Genomic DNA, 19,023 nt, shown 5'->3' on the forward strand with positions numbered 1-19,023 from the left:
GACCGACATGGAACTTTTGAAAGGCATCCGCGAACTCCTGGACAGGTATAAATCTGTATGGCATCCTCTTGTCAGCCCAATACTATTCCTGGTCTTTCCTTGACGTAACTTCTTGCAAAAAGTCCGCGACACCTTTCCTCGGAGGACATTTAAATCCCTGCGTCTCGAAGAAATCCAACACGAGTTCCCGGGGGCCCTGATATACAATCTGCCCCTCCGATAGAAGAATCAAGTCGTCGAAAAGCTCAAACGTCTCGGGAGCAGGCTGGAGCAAGGAGATGACCATGGTAGCATCGAGCACATGGACAAACTGCCTTAAGCTCTTCACTATCTGAAATGTGGTCGAGCTGTCAAGACCGGTTGAAATCTCGTCCATGAAAAGAGACTTTGCAGGCCCAACGAGCATCTCTCCTGCAAAATAAACATTTGTCATAAACAAATCGTGACCAAAAAGCTTCCAGGCTTGCAAGTCTTACCTGTAGTGACACGCTTCTTTTGTCCTCCAGAAATACCCCTGCGCATGGCGTCTCCGACAAGTATATCAGAACAAATGTCCAAACCCAAAATCTGGAAGCGAAAAAATGCATGAGAACCGCGAATCCTCTTTGATCACGATCCAAAACACGCTAACCTTCAGCACATAGTCCGTTACAATGGAGGTCTCCTGACCCTCTATAGCCGACGCCTGTAAGAAGCTCGTAAGAACGCTGCCAACCACAAAGTGCTTATTACCTTCATGAACGCATCAACATCGGGATCCGGTTTGATCTTGGCGTTTTTCTCCCGTCTTGAAAGCTCCGTTATCATCTCTGACACAAGTTATAAGAAAGTCAATTCCACGTGCACGCCAACCCAGGACGTTGTTTACCATATCTGCTTCCCACGCCTTGACACCTAGAAGCAAAATCAAACGTCTCTCTCACCGTCAACTCCCCGCTATGCAAGTCGTGTTGGCTTATGTAAGCAGAAGTCCTTTGAGGCACAAATTCAGTCAATGTGTGGCCATTGTAGGTGACTCTCCCAGAAACCTGTAAAGTGAAATCTAAGATGAGAACCATCTCCTAAAAGCTGGAGGACTTCCTTACCTTGAGGCTTTGGTCCAACTTTCCAGAAAGCGCAAGAAGCAGCGTAGTTTTCCCTGCGTTAGGAGGGCCCAGCAGAAGTGTCATCCTGTAGAGAAGTATGAGTACAAGATTTTCGCCGAAAGATGCAGCAATTTCATTACCTGGAAGGCTTCACGATACCACTAACGTTGCGCAAAATCGTGAGGACGTGTTTCTTAGAAGGGAGCAAGTGTAGCTTTCCCAAGATTTGCTGGAAAAACAAATCACAACAAAAAAGTAAGAGCCAGAGAGCGATGAAAAGATTTTTTTGTTAATAGTACGAACCTGGGACATGTTGATGACAAAGTTAAACAGCGTCGGTAGAGCTCGCTTGCCGACACGTACAGCAGCTTCGATTTGAAGTCCTTCGTACCTCACCTCGATTTTGGGAAGGTCTATCCCGACTCTGAGACAATTGTTCCAAGAGTGAGAAGAAACTCGAATCAAAACAGTTCTACTACCTGTCGATCCTTTCCCGGAGCTTGCGGATGAACATCTCGTTCTCCGTGTCCGTTGTTGCCAAGAGCTTCTCCACAAGATTCCTCCTCTCCGTGAGGCCCAAGGACTTGACATCAATGTGCTCATGGCGAGTGCTCCCATGCTCGCCCACATTCTTGATTATGGCCGTCCGGAGGCGATCGTATGTGGGAAGCTTCTCCAGCGCGGCCCATTTCAGCGCCTCCTCATCGTCCACCTCCCTGACCGAGCTGCGCGAGAAGACATTTTCCGTCCACGATCGCGAGCTCGCCGCTCTCATCAGCTCCACGTCGGTCGGAAGCGCCATCGCTCCCCCCTTGTCCCCTCAATATTTTCGGCAATATCTGGAATTCCGGGGCGAGGCGACCTACAAAATTCCACCCCCGATTCGACGAGCTACCACTAGAAGTCGATTCGATCGAGATCCAGATCCCAGATCCTGGCGCTACATCCCTGGATCGATCGAGCCGGAAGAAATGAGGAGAATGGAAAATAGTTTGGGAGCTAGGGCTTTATATAATTGACCTCTTTGGACCATGGCCGAAAACTTCCACAAACAAGCCCATGCTACTCCATGGAAGCTTCTCATTTATACGCTTCTGGGCTGGGATTTGATCCGACGGTCCAGACGCTTAACTAGAAAGCGCACGTGATGCTGTGATTTCGTGACCCTCTTCTATGGGACATATGGAGAGTCCTCGCCAATAAAAACCTGTTCTAGACAAAGTAGGAGTGCTCTTCTCGACGCCGCCGCACACGCTTTGGCGTGGATGCAAAGTTTTCTTCCCGGGTTTTTGAGCGAAATTTCGAAATAGAAGCGTTGACAGGGTGAATATGCTGCGTACACTAGTTGTTTCAGCAATGGTGTTTGAACACCACCAATAGGATTGGAAAAAAAAATGGTGGTTGTTTCCTCGAATTCGACCGGAATCGTTCGGCTATTCAATGTGACCTGATCAAAGGTCTTTACAAATTGTAGTAACTTTTGATTACTGAAGAAATTTTATGTTTACTGGAGTTATTTTATTCAATATAATTCAACTAGTTTGGAGTCAACTTTGATTTGCGATCTTTGAGCAGCATTCAAGATAGTTTTGCTCGGTGGAAGGAGGTCCCGTGCTAATGTAAAACACTTCGGTTTACTAGCAGTTTTTTAAGTACAACTTGTGGTAGAGTTTGATCTCATTACTAGCAGCTTTTAAATACAATATGTGCTGTCATAAGATCTCGCTGCGCTATATGCTAAACATTCGCGTTTGCAAATCAAAAAGCGATTGAGATTCTCATCTTGTAAACTTACAATCTTTTCGTCATGTAGGGACCTTCTAGCTCATAGCCTAGTTTCCTGTAGTAGTGTCTAGTTCCCACTCCGGATATCACTGCCAGTTTCACGGATCGATGCTCCTTGCGAGCTATCCTCTCGGCTTCTTCCATCAAAAGAGTTCCATAACCCTGTACAAATTGGAAGTAGCTTGAGACAATAGGATAAAGATGAAAACAAATAGACATGGTGTTGTAGCTTGTCGGCGTCACGGCCATGAACCGGCACCACAGTTCCATAAACGTGCAGCTCGCGAACTATCGAACATCTTCCCAGCAGATCGGGGCATGTAGCGTTGGGACCGCATTTTCTCAGGCGCAGTAAACCCACCAGTATATCCTAGATGATCACTCTCAAGCAAGATAAGCATGATATGCATGAGAAAGACTTTGAGAAAGCTTTAGGCAAAATACCTGTCTAGTGTCTTCATAGGCCAGAAACGTCTCCCAGCCTTTGTTAGCACAGTAGTCACGCCTTACTAGCTCTACTTCTTCTTACGTCTCAATGGTCAGTCCAATGCACTTGATGGCAGCATGCTCTGAGTATCTCACGGCTTCCTCCACATTTCGAGAGGTGTGACCAGACAGAGCGTCATGGAGATTTCGGATAAAATAGTCACGGTAGTCTGCTGGCAAAGACATGAAAGTACCTCCCATAAGGATACATTCAACCTGTGGCGATCACCTTTGCTCAGTGACTAGCAAAAAAAGAAATGAAAAAGACTATAGAATTTACCTTGCTCGAATTGCTCTCATGCTCGTTGGTTCATACCAGGACTGTGTGCTATATTCGAAGTCCGAATCTGGGCCTCTCGGGCAGCAGACACAGATAGGCGATGTGTGGGTTCCGATGCGGCTTGGACATGACGGCAACCACGGCAATCCCAGAGGCAGTGCGCACAGGCTTGGCCTTGAGCCTGGGCAGGACGAGATCGCGCTCATTCTCTGGCAACGCCGCGATCGTCTCCACGAGCTTTGGCGCTCGGGCAAGGCCGTAGCGGCGGCAAGCAGCGGATGTAAGCGCATTGAGATCGACGTCCTCACCGCTGCGGCGTCCTTCCACCATAGCCCCTACAATCTCCGCAATTGCCCGTACCCTGGCCTCGTCCTCGCTCAGCCGCTGCTGGACAACGCCTCCCCGTCCCGGTGTCAATTTCCTGCGCTCCACTGCCATTTGCCGCTAAAACCCTAACCCAAGAACCCTAAAAGAAAAAGTTGAAATATATTTTTGACCAGCCATCGCTCCATTCTAGCCCTAAATTCAAACCTGTTAATTATTTCTTTTTTTTTTCCTTTAAAAATTAAGTTATTTTGAATTTAAAAATTAAGTTAAAAATCAGTTTTAACAAGTCTATTGCTATTTAAATTTTTGGTTTGCTTAAGTAAACGTTATAGCGGTCAAACCGGGACCCATTTTCATTCATGGACAGCAACAAAGCCTCAAAGAAAACACACCTTTCTAGTCGTAATGTCTGCCAAACACGCCACACGCTCAGACTCTGCTCCCCACCTCTGAGGTATCAATCTCCTTTCTCCCCAACCTCGCAAAACCCCTCCCTCAAGATGTCCCACCACGTCAGCCTGTTCGCCATGTGAACTATTCGCCAAGAAGCGCGATACAACCAAAAAATAGAAAAAGTTAGGGTTAGGGTTCGACAGAGGATTCAGTTAAGGCTTTGCTAACTAGTCACCGATTCGAACGGCGTTTACTTGTGTGTCCTCAACTCCTAGACTAATGTCACATGCATAACATTGTGTAGTCATTTCCTCTTTTTCGAAGGAGAGACTTGAAAAAACATGGGTCTGATTGAGCGCTCTCTAGGACTTCTAACATTGCTGTCGAATATCAAATTAGAGAATCGTAATTCTGTGGCTAACACTGTCCATGGCATTGCACTCTCTGTTTGCTGAGCCAAAATTGTCATCTTAGCTTGAGTTGGCTGATCTATTACCAAATAGGGCCCATCGTACCGTGAAGAACACTTCCTTCCTAGGATGCCTTGCACCACAACTTTGGCCATGACAGAATCTCCAACACCAAAGGGATGATCATTGATTCTTTTTCTTGTAGTTCCTTGAATAACGAGCTTGTGCCTGTTCAATGTTTGCTCTTGCTCTTTCTTCCAAGATTGGCCTGTGATTCGAGCTTTCTCCAATGTAGTTCTGGGATTCAATACCATCATTGGTTGCGGTGAGATCTCGCTCAAAAGGTGAAAAACCTGTGGACTCGTGTCTTGTTGTTCTGTAAGCAAAGAGTACTTCCGGCAAAACATTGTCCCACTCCCCTTTCTTGAGCAAAATATTTACTGAGACCATCTTTTCTAGTGTCTTGTTTAAGCGCTCTACCATGCCATTAGTTGAAGGTTTGAATCGTCCTGTCAGGGTGTGCTTCACACCCATTCTGCAGCACAGTAGGGAGAATGCCTCACTGCAAAACTCTTTTCCCCTGTCAGTAAGGATCTCCTCTGGGACTCCATGTCTTAAGATAACATCCTCGTAGATAAACTCCACGGCAGTCTGAGTAGATTTGTCTTTTACTGCTCGTGCCTCAACCTACTTAGAGAAGTAGTCCATGCAAACAACAATATATTTGTTGCCATGTCTGGAGGGGAAGTTGAAAGGTCCAACAAAATCAAGTCCCACCCTTGCAAAGGCCCTCCAATTGGCAACGGCTGTAATTCTGAGGTTATAGATGACCGCATAGGAGCATTAGAGATCTTGCAAGCCGTACATGAGGCTATCACCCGATCAACATCATTCCTCATACCAATCCACCAGTAATGCTGCTGTAAATCATCTAGGATCCTGTTCCGTGATAAATGTCCCGATAAAGAGGAAGCATGGTATCTAGCACGAGCTCATCGACCTCATCCCACTGAACTACCAACAGGTATTGATTCAGCTCTCTTGAAGCGATGTACATTAGCTTGCCATCTAGCACACCAAACTTATCTCTTCCTCGATTGAGTTTTCTCCTCACTGACTTGTCAATGCCAGGAACAATCTCTCCTGATTCAGCAAAGGCCAAGCGCAGTTTGTATTCTTCGCGATCCATCTGAAGTCCAAAGCAGGGATAACTACCTCAACCAACCCACACACTTAAATAATCAAGTCCAAATGGGGATGCTCACGCGGATGGAACTACAACCCAGAACAGGAATGATAAATATTGCCACGATAGCAAGGAAATTCAACAAGTTTGTGAGACAGTCTAGCTGTGAAAGGCTCTGGATAACCCATCTGCGTTCGAGTTTTGTGAGCCTCTTTTGTAAACAATTTCATAGTCATATCCCATTAAGTAAATCGACCATCGCTGGAGACGACCTGAGAGTGATCCTGAGCCTTGAAGAGCCTTGAGCGCTTGGTGATCAGTTTCGATTTTGACTCGGGTGCTATGGACATAAGCACGGAAGTGTTTGAGTCCCTGTACTACAGCAAGACATTCCTTTTCCGAAATGGAGTAATTTTGCTCAGCTTTCTGCTATAATAAGCAATGGGATGTTCTGCATTGCCAATCTGTGCCAATATTGCTGATATGGCAAGTCTTGACGCATCGCACTGCAAAAGCTGCACAAGATGGATTAATACATTACCAGGCAACCACAATACCTGCAATCAGGATAAGATAATATAGGCTACTTGCACAGCTCCCGCTTTAGTTCTTCAAAGGCGTTCTGCTGCTTGGCACCCCAAGCCATCCGCTCCGACTACTTTAGAAGCTTTGTCAGTGGCAAGGCCCTTTCTGCGATTTGTTGATAAATCTTCGATAATAGCCAGCCAGACCAAGAAAGGCTTTAATCTGCATCGAGACATTAGAGTTCCAAACACACGAAGGAGAACTCGTGTACCTACTTCTTTCCCTCAGGAATAGGAAACTCCTTCACTGCTGATATTTTCTCAGGATCCGGAGCAATTCCTTTGCCAGATACCACATGTCCAAGAAACTTAATTTCGCGCATGAAGAAGTGACATTTTTTTGGCTTAATCTTCAGACCTGCTGCTTTCAATCTATAAAATACCTTTCTGAGGTCTGTGATGTGGCTACATACTCCCCGAGAATAGACATTAACGTCGTCTATATAGACAAGTGACGATTCCCATCTGAGCGTACCGAGGACACGGTCAATAAGTCTTTGAAAAGTAGCACTCGTGTTACATAGCCCAAAAGGCATGCTTTTGAACTGGTACAAACCATCCTGGCATGTAAAAGCTGTCTTTTCCTTATCCTCTTCTCTCATAGGCACTTGCCAGAATCCAGAGGCTAGATCAATTGAGGAAAACACCTGCGTTACAACACATAAGTACCAGCATACCTCTCTCTCAGACATCTACCTGTGCACCAGCAAGCTGGTCGAGTGTATCATCTATTTGTGGTAGTGGATAAACATCACGCTTAGAAATGGAGTTCAACTTGCGATAATCAATGCAGAATCTGGTTGTGCCATCCTTCTTCTTGACGAGAACCACTGGCGATGCCCAGGGTGATGATGAAGGCTCAATTACGTCAGCATCTAACATTTTCTTAATCTCCTCGGAAACAATCTTCCGCTGTTTGGGAGTTTCACGGTATGCATGCTGCTTGATAGGCTTGCTTGAGGAAGTATGGATCTCATGATGAAGCATATCAGTTTTGCCCAGGTCAAGAGTTCCAGTACTAAAAATCTCCTGATACTGCCACAGCAACTCATCAAATTCAGAAACGAGATCCGTACCTGAGAGCATATCTCCAACTTTTAGTTCTCCTTTTATCCTCCCAAGGAATTTTAGAGCCTCCTCATCTAGTGGCAGCTTTTCTGACGACATACAGCTCACTCCCCCAACATAATTTTTGAATGGTTCTGGCAATCCAAGAGCATCCAGACCATAAGCAGCTGTATAGCACACAATGTCTGAGATATCTTCACATGCTGCCTCGGCTATAGGATCACCCGACTTGACGTTCACCGTGGAGGTTGTCAAGTTTGCCATAAGGATGTCAGGCTTGTCCTTATATGCAGAACTAATTATTCCATTAGCTACTGACATGCCTCTCTAGAGTGCCTGATATGAGGACCACAAGTGAACGTTCCCTTGCAGCAACAAATAAAGAATTGTGTTGGGACAAATGCCTACATGTACTGGGCATGAATACATGCAGCATGGAACAAAACAAATTAAATCACAACCTGTGACATAGGAGGAATCGTAATGTCTGCGTCCGCTTTTAGTAGCACCACCTTTCGATCAACCAAAAATACTTTGTTTGCAATTGCCTCTGCAAAGAGCAACCACAGCTTGTGAGGCAACATCAATCTGGATGCCATGTTACCTTTGCATGGCTCCTTCCACAGATACATCCCTTGCTTGATTGGAGCAAATGTTTTAAACTCGGAAGTGCAACAAAAGGCTTTGTGTGAAGATTCAGGTTTAAGCAGACCCCCCAACTTCACAGGTCTGTGACCATTGGAGAAAGTGAGTTGCCTCTCCCTTATTTCAATCTTTGCACCTATAGCATCCATCCAATCAAGTCCCAATAGTGCTGCATTTGCACACGTGACTATACATGTCATCCTCACTGCTGTGTTCCCAACCTTCAAATCAAGGTTGACTAGACCTCAAGGTGTATATAGCTCATCATTGATCATGTGTATAAGTATGTGATGACAAGGGCATACCACCTTGGAGGCCTCGGTTACCCACTTTTCTAGCACTATTGTCACTTCATAGCTTGTGTCCACCATGGCCACCACTCTCTCAGAGAAATCTGAGTTCAACCATAAAGATAACAAATTGATCTTCTTTTGGTCCACCATATCATGACCATTACAAAATTTTATGACTGTAGTGTAAGCAATCAAAGAGAACAACTTAAGAGACAGTCCATAGGGTTCAAATATAGAGGGAAAGGGCCCATGAATAAAAGTGCATCCCCCTTTCTAATGGGTCTTAGGATAATTGGGTTAAGCGTTCTAGGGTTTGAATAGTACTGGGTTGGGTGACCTCCTGGGAAGTCCAAATTCAAGAGCTTACATTTGGTATCAGAGAAGTCTCGAGTTTGATTCTGTTAGTTAGTTTAGGGGAATCACATTTGAGATTAACATTTGGCAAGTTTAGTTTGCTTCTGGCTGGGCTAGACCCGAGGGGTAGGGTATTAAGAGAGCAAGGCTCTCGGGAGAGATGCGGCTCTTAACTTACATTCACGAAGGCGTGAATTTGCAGAGAAGCATGATGGATTGTAAATAACCAAAGAGAACGGCTTGAGAGATGGTCTATAGGGTTTAAATATAAAGGGAAAGAGCCCATGAATAAAAGTGCAACCCCTTTTCCAATTGGTTAATTAAATGTCCTTAGGTTTAAATAATACTGGGTCCCAAAAAGTCCAAATTCAAAAGCTTATATGTAGAAAGAAGGGTAAGGTATCCATTATTTGCGTCTGACCCTTGCACAAGCGCAAACTCTAGTTTAAATTCTCTTCCGAAGACTTTGCTTTAAGGGCCTCAACTTACCAGTTCAGGTCATTGTATCACTTCTCTAGGTCAGCAATGTAGGTACAATCATGTTGAATGTGGCCCTCTTTCCCAGAAGTGTAACAACCAATCCTTTTGCTAGGTCCCTTGTCCCTTTCCCCATCAGTAGGTGCCAACTGCTTGACACCACTACCTACCATGGAACCATTGGTATATCTGTTTTTTTGAGACCAGCTACCTCTCGAGAAAGTCTCACCTCTTTTGGCATCATAGTGGTAGTCCTCTGGCTCTCCTGAGTCATCACTCTCTTGTATCTATGGCTGAGCAACACGTGTTGTAATTGCTTTGGGTTTCCACTTTTTTAATGCTTTTGCTGCCGCAGAAAGCAATTTGTCCATAGATCTCGTTTTTGCAGTGATCAGATAAGGCTGCAAATCCTCACGAAAGCCTCAATAAAAAGCTTGCTTCGCCATCCTTTCTACCTTTTCAATGTCATTAGAGATATATGTGGCAGCCCGTTATAGAACAGCCCAATATTGCTGCACAATTTTGCCCTTTTGATAATTTCTTGTATTGATAAGTTCAAAGGCTCTATCCTCTAGATCCCCAATGATGAAGAGCCTCCTGGCCAAAGCTATGGCCTCATTCCATAATGTATGATAAACATTCTTTGTGCCTCTCTTGAGAAAGCTATAGAGTGAATGCCTTGCATAGTGAGGGTATGTGTGGAAAAAGATAAAAATTGTGGCCCAAGAAATGATGGAATGGATGGAATGGAGGCCATATTATGGTGGATGATACAGAAGAGGACTATGTGTGATCTGATGTTGCAATTGGAAGTAGTAGCTAATATTGGGATTTGATGTAGTGTAAGATGAAATGGCCAAATGCAGCTGGAAGCATGTGGAGTGAGAAAATTTGTTTGCTCCACTGATGAGTGGCTGGATGCTTGTTCTATGTAGGCCCAATTGACTGAAGAAAAGAGCTAGAATGTCTCTAGATTTACTGCAAGTCTCATACTGTGATGGTTTAAATTGTATCTTTTGTCTCCAACGTCCAAAAAATTTGATTTTTGTTGCATTATATTGTTGAAAGTCTTCTCAATAGAGTGATGTTGGAAGATCCTAAGTACCATGTATATATGGTGTGGAAATAATGAAAAACAGAGAGTCGGTATTTGTGATGATGGAATGCAATAATTATAAAAGTGAATAGAGTAATGATTTGTGAATATAAATGAATGGGAATGAAGAGGAGAATGTGTTCCCAAAAGTGATAGAGACAAGAACCTGGGAACCAAGAGGAAAGGCCGGAAGATGAACAAGCTCCTAGACAAGTGGAGTTAAGGCCACCTTGAGGCTAGAATCTAAGCTTGAGCTTGTGTTGGCAAGAGGATATGGCATAGAAGGACATGAGAAACAAGTGAAAACAAAGAAGAAAAAAAAAGAAAGTTAAAAGCCCAAAGAGAGGAGAAAATTCACTGCTAGTGAAGAAGGTAAGTCAAGCTTTTCTTAAGTGTTGTTGTGAAGGAGCTCCCCTTTGGAGGGCAAAAGAAATCCTAGAGAAGGCCTTGGATTCCATAGAAAGTTAAGCTGAAGTTAGGCATGATGATCTAAAGCTTGTGGTGTCGAGAGAATTCGAGACCACAAGAGATATTGATATAAGACTTGGAGTATGGTGTCTAGTTGTGCTGGCTGCTCCTGGATGGAGAATGTTGATGCTGTTGAAGAGGAGAAACTCACATTGAGTGTTTGTAGAAGTCTAGTGGGCAAAAAAAGTGTTGATGCTTGGGAAAACTACCACAAAATCGAATGAATTTTGTGGCTATAGTCGGGTTGGACCATTAGAATGAAAGAAATATAAAGAAGTATGAGATAAGAGGGAGAAGCTTTAAAATCACACTTGGTATTATTGCATTGCAACTAATTTATACCAAGGATGAAGTCAAAAGCTTGACTTAGCACCAATTTGAATTTCAAGCTTGAGATCTCCCACACCCACAGTTAAGTCAGCCTCATGCTATGTATATGCATGTGTATAGCTGTTGCCATAAAAATAAAAATTGGCTCTATAGCAAAATTGAACTATAGTTGACAATGTGTGGCAATAGGTTGAGCAATAGAAGATAAACTTAAGCCTATATTAATCAATATGAAGAGAATAATAAAAAACCTTTTGTTATAAAAATGAGTTCGGAAAGTAAACATTGGATGAATTAGTGCTTGTAAGACATAAATCCCTAAGCTCTAAAGTGGGGCCGAAAGAATGCCACATGATAGTGGCCAAAATGGAATTTCAACGAGTGTAACATGTTTGGACTAAAAGCTCTGACTCAAAAAGTTAAGAGCAGGAGTGGAACTCCTAACGAATTGCTTAAAGAACGAGTATAAAGTAATCAATAAGTGAGTCTCTAGAAAGGGATACAAGATGGACACACAATTGAATAATCAAACTCAGTTGATGGTAGTATTCATAGCTTGTGATATAGCTCCTCTTGCTTTTGTTACAAATCTTTATATTGAATAGAGTTTTTTCATGGGAATCTTAGGGATGATATATATCATTGGTTTAATCACTATATAGTGATTACCACTTATCATTCTTAAAATGGTGCTTGCCATTTATGTGAGTTTCCCATGTGTTTTTAAGGGATAGCATTGCAATGGGACAATAGTTTAAGTGTAACCACTCATGCAAATTGGAGTTTTCTCTTGAATTTTTTCAAATGTGCATTTATGTATGCTAATGATTATGATGATACCTTCCAACAATTATATTGTCTTTATCAATGGCTGCCTAAATTAATAATACAATTTAGCATTCGCTTCCAGAGTTTCTTGTTTTGTGTGGAGCCAAATATGTTAGGAGGGAGCAAGTTAGGAGTGTTGTGGCTGGAGCAAGTGCATGCAAAAGTCCCACAAAATTTTGACAAAGTGTTGTGTTGATGATACTCTTTATTTGGTACAATATTGTGAAATATCATCTCTTCCACTTCTCATTACATGTTCTTTAGCTCCACTTTCTATTGATTGTAGCCATGATGTCCACTATTGGGCATATGATGAGGTTGGTCACACATATCAACATTGTTAGCATTTTCTAGATTAACATCCTCCATTTCCTAACTGGAGGCTTTGGCATCAACAACATCCTATTAGTGTTGTTACAATAAAAGGTTTATGTAAGTAACTAAAGAGAACGACTTGAGATACCATCAAATATACAAGGAAAGGGCCTATAAAAAAGAGTACACCTGTTTTTCCCATCGGTTAAGGGTTTTGGGATACTTAAGGTTAAACATCCTTGCATTTGAGTAGTATTAGGTTGGGTGACTTCTCGAAAAGTCCAAATTCAAAATTTTATATTTAGTATCAGAGAGGTCTTGAGTCCAACTTTATTGGTTGGCTAAGGGAATTATACCACATGTTGAGATTGATATCTGGCAGGTTCAATTTGCCTTCGGCTGGGGTCGACCCGAGGGGTAGGGTGTTAAAAGAGCAGGGTTCTCAAGAGACCTATAGCTTTATCTTCTGTTCACGAGAGAATGAACTTGTAGGAAAGCGTAATGGATTATAAGCAACCAAAAAGAATGATTAAAGAGACAATCCATAATGATTTAAATATAGAGGGAAAAGGCCTATAAAAAAGAGTGCACCCCTTTTTCAAGGTTTTGAGATCAAGGGGTTCACTTAACACTACAAGCAATTAAATTTTTCATTCTATTTTAATCACTTAATTATGCCTTTAACCAGTTGGAGGAGTCTCATGTATAACCTCCATAAATCCTCATCCTAACTTAGGGCACTTGCTAACCCCATGCGTGTTCTTATAATTACACCACCACCTAGTACTCTTTTTATCTTTTGCCACTAAATTGCCTTATTGAAAATTCCCACTCCCACTTTTACTCATACTCTTACTCCTCTTCCTACTCCCACTCCTACTCCCTTATTGCAGCTATGGGCATCTTGAGAGAGGGAGAGGGAATATTTTAATTCTCAAAATATTCATATAAAAACCACAAATATCAAAGGTTTTGCATTTTGTGTCTTAAGCTAAAGTATGGAGAGAGAGAGAGCTTAAGACATGAACAGAGCCATAGAGAGGAGGAGGATCAAGGTGTCATACCTTAACATGGTGAACCCAGTATAACACATATCTTCTTTCTTTTTGGAGCATTTCTTGATTGATGGAGAGGATCTATGGGATTTGGAGTGGCAATCTTGGAGAGGGTAGGCTAGGAGTGGTAGGATTACCCCTATAGAGAGATTTTTGAGTGTTGGAGTGAGATTTCATCTTCTTGAAGCTATGGCATGCAATGCCAGTTTTTAGTGGGGTTTTTTCCTTCGTCTTTGACCCATTTGAGGGGCTCTTTTTTTGGGTATGTAGATCTCAAGCTTTTCCTTCCATCGAGTATAAGCACTTGTGATCTAGTGGAGAAATGGAGTTTTAATGATTTTTCTTTCAATTTTTATTCCTCTTCCTACATCCATATTTTTTCAATCTAAGCTTGAATCCTAGGAAGAGATTGTACCAATTTGTTTGATGGGCTCCTAAATCTTTCTAATAGCTATCCAAAGAGTGGTTTGTTGGAGGCCAATTCGTTGAGAGCTATGACATATATGCATTTTTCTTTTAGCGTGCGAACACAACTCACTATGGAAGCTTTGCAAAGTGAGAATTCTCTCCATTTTGTGCATCTTTGTAAAATCTTGTTTCTAAGTGGTCTTAAGACATGGATAGAGCTATCCATCATCCAAATTTGTGCATTTCCATCATTTTTTTTTAATCACACTTTAGTTTCTTTCTTCCCCACACTATAACAATTTTTGAGTGCCAATTTCTTGAGTGTCTAAATCTTATTTTCACTGTCGTTTGTTGTATTGTGTGTGCTTTGCTCTGCTCTTCCTTTTGAGTCATCACTTCAATATTTTCATGGAGTTTTGAGCCAAATTCAAGTCATTTTCTCTAGCATCGTATGATAAACGAAGTTGCATACCTCTCTAACACATAAAGTTCTTACCTTTCTTGCAATTTCTTACATCAGGATAGTAAATCCCTTTGTGATATCTTATTTTTGTGTTGCATCATCTAATTTGATGTCTAATTTCATGAGATCTTATTGTTCTTCACTAACTTTCATCCTTGTTTGAGTGTGATTATTATTCTTAAGATTTTTTCTCCCATCTTGCACTTTGCTTTTGCAAATCTTTGTGTGAGGATGATCTAGCTTTTTAGGGTGACATTAAGCCACTTTCCAAGTGATTCCAAGAGTTTTTAATAGAAAAGCACAACACTTGTTTCTTTTAGAGATACCTTAACATTTTCATGCCTCTTGGAATTTTATTTTGGAATTTGCAACATTCATGACCATTTATTTTGGTTATAAGCTTTGCTTAGGTGTTTGAGGACGATTCAACTTGCTAGATTGGGTGCATCACTTCATAGCATTTACCATATTTAGGCATTTGCAGTGATTCAAACATTTTATGCTGGTGATAACACGTTCATAATCACCTAGAGGATCAATTTGGAAGGCACTAGTCTCCATTCTTAAAGGCAAGTTTTCACATTTAAGGCAAGAGTTTGATTTCCATAGATTCATATCGAATGAGGAGGATTTACTAAATCCAACAGATGCTTTGACTAGGGATTTGCAGCAACCAGTAGAGACAGTTAATCCAATTTATATCCTATAGCAGGGTGTGGATTTACCTTCACACTAGGAGCTTCACCAATACGGATTCATATAGTAAAATTTGAGGTTTTTTATGACTTAAATGGAATCACGATGGATGCAGGCAAGTGCAACCACTTTCTTCGATTGATGCATAGATAAGCTCAAGTTTGGGTAGAGTCATTCTTGGATATAGAGTGGGAATGATATATAGAGGTGAAGAGACTCTTCCTCAAGATGTTTAGATAGGAGAAGGATCTTCAACAACTTCACACCGAGTTCTTTTCTTTCCTGCAAACACAACATGAGTTTGTTATTGAGTATATTTGGCAGTTCAAGAAGCACTGGAAGCTATGCCTCACTTAGATCCCAGACCTAACAGAGATAATCGTGGTTACCACCTTTGTCTAAGGGCTAAAGCCACTCATCTAATGCAAACTTCTCAAGTATAAGCATATTGAGTGTTGTTCAAATTTTGAGCATGCCAAGAAGGTTGAGAAGGAGCTTTGCCTCATTCTAGGTGTCTCCTAAGTTGCCCAATCTCCATCCAGCCACCTCCTCAAGCATCTGATTGCAACAGTTTCTCACCAATCTACACCCAAAGTTGTGAAAGAGAAATAGCCACTAGCATTGGAATTTGCTATTACTGAATTTCGCTAGTACAAAAACCTCCTTGAGTGTCAATAACAAGCTCTCTTGCAACAGCAACAACAATAGACTACCATTCTTGAGGAACTTAAGGCATTGAGATTTTAGCAAATAGAAATAGCATTGAGATGACCTTATCATTGGTGTACCCATTGTGAGGCTAGTACACACTCAACAAAATAGTGCTATCACCTCCATCTAGAGCTTTAACTTCCAAAGAGCCAATGTGTCCAGGAGCATCCATTTGTTGGTAACTTTGCACTTTAACCACCTCAATAAAGAGCACGACTTAGCTGTTAACAAGTACTAGATCCAACCATCACATACAAGTTGCCTTTTAAGTTTGCATTTGTTGGCTCCCCTATAGTTGATGTTGGACCTTCTTAGCTTGACAGCACATCTTCTCCGGGCTTGGCTAATACATCTTCCATGACTCCTACCACATCTTCATCTCTTCTGACATACATCATGCAATAGCTATTATGTAGCTCAGTCACCCTTTTACTCGGACAACTTTTACGATCAGTCCCAAGAGTTGGATAGCAGTTAGAAACTCTTGCATGGTCCAACAAACCTTTTCCTCATGCTAGAGAGGAGATCCACATCATGGATACCACAACAACATAAGATCTAGGAGCTTTTATAGCATTAGTCACATTGGGAGATATTGTCATAGCAGAAGCACTCTTGGATTTAGGATCAGGGAGTAATGCCATCTCTTTGGCATTGGCAAAGTCTGCTAGGTTCCAGATCAAGAACAACACAAGCATCATCCTCAAAACCTTTGCAAACCATACTGTGATCCCTATGGGTATATGTTGCAAAGTGCCTATATCAATCCTAGGGATCTCATCATTGGTGGATTTTGTGGTGGTGCATTTCCAGTATGTAAATGTAAGCAACTACATTTTTCCATTCTACTTTAATCACTTAACCACACCTCCAACCACTTAAAGGAGTCTTATTCACAACCTCCATAAGTCCCACTCAGGACTTGGGGCTTGCTAGCCCCGAGAATGGCATCCATGCCACTCAACTTTTGCACTTAGTCCTAGTGCTCCACATGACCGGTCCCATGACCAACACCCCAAGGCACCACCAACATACCAGCCTGTTACGCTAGGCTATGCCCAATCACCTTGGTCACATCGGTGGTCTCACACCTCTTGCATTGCAATCCCGTCTCTCCAAGACTGGGCCATCCGTCCATGAGTGGTCATCCCAGATCCACTCTTTAGCATCCTTAGGATGCCCGCAGACATGGGGAATAACCTTCCCCAATATCTCCTTTCTGGTCCCCACCAAGTCCCTTTCTGTCCTTGGCCGTGTTCGCTAACATTGCCACTGGATCAGGGCCCACAGGCCCGACCACTAAGTCCCACGGTCCTCTGGGACTTCCTCACTACACGACTGTATCCTTGGTCACTACACCAGAGGACTACTCCTCTTCCTTTCCACAGTCTGGGCCTTTGGGACAACATTTCGGAACACCGTGGCCTTACGCAAGCCTCATGGGTACTCTCCCTGCCTTCCGCCTTTGGGTGCTCTAGCCATGGGCTTAGAACGAGGTTCCGTTAAGCCACACCAGGTATCCAAGTAGGTAGTGCCACCCACACTTAGACTGGGAGCATCGGCCAGTCGATCTCCCGAGGGAACTAGAGCCGGCTCTTGAACACTTCACCAAGCTACCCCGCTTGTCGGTCCGTATTCACTCTAGTCTTGGACTTCCCAGTGGTCAGTTCATCACCCAACACTGGGTCTAGCCTTCCTGGGCCAAACTGGCCTTTCTTGGCCAAACTGGCTCTACTATAGTCCTCCCCCTTACTATACTTTTGGAGCTCACCAAACCCCCTAGGGTCTGGGAGATGAACGCTTTGGGCATTCACCCTCTCAGACTCAAACTCAAACTCGGACTCAGACTCGGACTTGGACTCGGACTTGGACTCGGACTTAGACTCGGACTCGGACTCGAGCTTGCTCTCAGCCTCGGCCTCGGTTGCGGCCTCGGTCCCGGTCTCGGTCTCGGTCTCGGTCTCGGTCTCGGTCTCGGTCTCGGTCTCAGTCCCGGTCCCGGTCTCAGTCCCGGTCTCGGTCTCGACCTCGGACTCCATCTCTGGTCCTTCTCGGACTCCATCTCGGATTCCATCTTGGGTCCATCTCAGACTCCATCTCGGACTCCGTCTCGGACTCCATCTCGGACTCCATCTTGGGTCCATCTCGGACTCCATCTTGGATTCCATCTCGGGTCCATCTCAGACTCCATCTCGGACTCCGTCACGGACTCGATCTCGGACTCCATCTTAGGTCCATCTCGGACTCCATCTCGGACTCCACCTTTGACTCCAACCCGGGTCCATCTTGGACTTCTTTCTTGGACACTTCCACATGTCATGTGTTGGTCCTTTTGGGTCCCTTTTTGGAGCTTCGCTTATTGCTCGCTTCATGCTCGTTCTTTGAGCACTCCGTTGGGAGTTCCACTCCCGCTCTCAACCTTTCAAGTTGGAGCCTTTTAGTCCAAACGTGTTACGCTCGTTTGGCTTTTGCTTTGGCCACTACCACGTGGCACCCTTTCAGCTCCACTTTTGGGGCTTAGGGATTTGTGTCTCACAACTCAAATGAAGTTCGATGTCCTCATTGAATGGTAAACCCTTTTATAAAGTAACACCCGCAAGTATTATCATTTCCATCCTTGGCACCCAGCCAATACTTGTCTATGGTTTGACCCCGAAAGCTCACCATGCCTTGTCCATCTTCTAAGGGGCATAGTCTCTCCAACATAGAGACTCATTCGGCCACCTGGGGTGGTTTGCTCCCTTTTATTGGTTCAGTTCTCGCTAAACCCGTTAGAGACACCTTCTCTAACTCAATTCTACTACTCATTCTCGAGTAGTCCCAACTTCTATTGACATAACCAATTCACCTTGGAACTTTTAATTTTGACTTCTCGAAGTCAATTTCTTTGGTGTCTTTGACACCTTTCACTGCACATATTGTGCAACTTCACTTCCCATCCTAGGAAGCTCCCCACTTGAGGGCGCCATCGTCCTCCTTTCTATTTTAAGACACTTTTGGCACCAAGTTCCAACCATCGTAAGTTGTGCTAGAGCTATCCACGGCCCTATCCTTTGGTTACTTCGCCGCTCCTTCCCTTGGAGCTTTCACCTTTGCCAACTTGGAGCATTTGGGAATCCATCCTTGGAAGCACACTTCCTTTCTCACAATCCGTTAGCATCTAACACACTAGTGTTCCATGCCTAACTTTGCCATTTAGATTCCTTTCAATGAACTCTATGGCCCACACTTTGTGCACTAGTCTTTTGGTTTTATCCATTGATTGTTGCACTGAGCAACA

General features: G+C 43.3%; 3 pseudogenes; all 3 read right to left on the reverse strand.

The window, feature by feature from the left end:
• LOC9650352 overlaps positions 1-2,083 on the reverse strand; it is a 5,920-nt pseudogene extending 3,837 nt beyond the window's left edge.
• Positions 2,084-2,744: 661 nt separating this feature from the next.
• The window catches only part of LOC9650357, a 91,481-nt pseudogene continuing 75,202 nt past the window's right edge, over positions 2,745-19,023 (reverse strand).
• LOC9650353 lies at positions 3,317-4,085 on the reverse strand (annotated as a pseudogene).

The sequence above is a fragment of the Selaginella moellendorffii genome, unplaced genomic scaffold, assembly GCF_000143415.4.
Source record: "Selaginella moellendorffii unplaced genomic scaffold, v1.0 SELMOscaffold_18, whole genome shotgun sequence".
Lineage (NCBI taxonomy): Eukaryota > Viridiplantae > Streptophyta > Lycopodiopsida > Selaginellales > Selaginellaceae > Selaginella > Selaginella moellendorffii.